Source organism: Hipposideros armiger, unplaced genomic scaffold (genome assembly GCF_001890085.2).
Source record: "Hipposideros armiger isolate ML-2016 unplaced genomic scaffold, ASM189008v1 scaffold_701, whole genome shotgun sequence".
Classification (NCBI taxonomy): domain Eukaryota; kingdom Metazoa; phylum Chordata; class Mammalia; order Chiroptera; family Hipposideridae; genus Hipposideros; species Hipposideros armiger.
Genome location: NW_017732051.1, coordinates 130,593 through 132,429, shown reverse-complemented (window position 1 = coordinate 132,429; position 1,837 = coordinate 130,593). Strand labels below are relative to the sequence as shown.

The window sequence follows — 1,837 nt, the reverse complement described above, 5'->3', positions numbered from 1 at the left end:
AATGGGGTGGTGGATTGGGGGAGGGGGGTTGTCACTTCAAGGGGTAAAAAGTATAACTATTGCACTGTGTTGTACAGCTGAAACTAATTCTGAAAAATGTGTATTTCATAATAAAAAAATTTTTAAAAATTTTTAAAAACTAACTAAAATTTTGAAATAAACCAAAATGACCCATGAAAGATGTCTCCAAGATGAAAATAAAGCTGGTGAAATATCTATTATGTTTAAAAAAAATTTAGAAAATTTCTCTGTAGAGTGGAGGTTAACAATAGATGCATAGGTAAATGAAACAAATTATAACATTAGACATTAACTCCAAAAAGTAGCAAAAAATTAATAAGAAAACAAATGCAATCATAGAACATTCTTCGGTCATCTGTGAATAATATTTGTTATTATAAAAATGTAAATATTGAATATTAATATAATAAAATGTTATAACTATATTGAATTAAAGAAGAGGAGCTGGAGGCTAATAATATATAAAACTGAAAAATCAAGGGCGAGTGGCCCATGGCTGGGGAGGCCACCCTGTCCCTGGTCCTGAGCCTGGGCCTGCGCCTGCGGCCGCCTCCAGGATGCCGCTGCTGGTGAAGGGGTGGCGAGTGCAGCTGCAGCAGTCTACTGAGGACCTTGTCCTGGACCCCCAACCCCCCAATCCTCACTTCTGGAGGGAAGAGCCAGACTACTCAGAGGTCAGTCTATTCAACATGTGAGACCCCAGGGCCTTCTGTATGTTCAGCAAACAGAGCTTCCAGTAGCCTCCCCTAAAAATGGCTCCATCTTCATTCTGAGTTCTGATGATGCCACTATTTGTAACATTGTGGTCCTGAGGCACACAGGTAATAGGACTACCTGCTTGACACATTGTGATGGAACCGACACCAAAGCTGAGATCCCCTTGATCATAAACTCCATAAAATCCTTTACTGACCACGCTCAATGTGGAAGGCTGGAGGTGTACCTCGTGGGCGGCTTCAGTGACGACAGGCAGTTGTCACAAAAACTTCTTAGCGAAACTGACAGACAAGGAGATGACATTCACTTAAATGACATTATGTGTGACAGAATTAAATGATGGGAAAGAAAATGAAAACCACTTTCTAATAATTTGTGGCACTGCTGTCAACTTTAAAATGCTGAGATTTACAGAGCCTCATTCCAAGACTGAGGTCCAGAGGAGGAGCTGCGCGCTGCACCGGGTTGAATAGGAGGACAAACGATCAGTATTTACGGTGCAAAGACAGAACAATTCAGTACAGGACTGTATTCCTGGATACCACTATCACTTCCACATGTGGATTTCTGGTTGTAGCAAGATGATAAGGAAATACTAGAGAACCTTTCCACTTCACCTCTGGCAGAGCCCCCCACTTTGTTAAACATATTATATCTACCTAGGTATTTGGTGTTTTCCTTAAAAAATATCTATCTCCAACAAACACCCTGTTTCCTCAAAATAAAGCTCTACTCTACAAAAAAAAAAAAAAAAAAAAAAGAATGGATGGCTTATGGGAAAAGATTGCCAGGAAGCTAAAAATAGAACTATCAAAGAAAGCAACATTTTGGCAAGACAGAGGACATTAGTGGGGGTTGCACAGAATATGAATTTGGATTCTACATCCACTGAGTCTTAGGTCTCTTTCCTATTCAATGCCTTTCAAATGACTTTCAAAATATAATCTTATCTTGACAAAATAAAATCAAGAAATAGCAATATAAACAGAGAGCTTTTATCAGAATAATCAATCAACTGAAAAGATGTGAACATAGTGATCTCAAGGTAGAAATCAGGAGAGGAGAGGAGAGAATGGAGCAAGTGGCTGCTATTATTAAA

General features: G+C 39.1%; 1 pseudogene; it reads left to right on the top strand.

Moving 5' to 3' along the window:
- The first annotated feature begins 578 nt into the window (after positions 1–578).
- Positions 579–1,587, top strand: LOC109373283 (protein N-terminal asparagine amidohydrolase pseudogene; annotated as a pseudogene).
- The last annotated feature ends 250 nt before the right edge of the window (positions 1,588–1,837 follow it).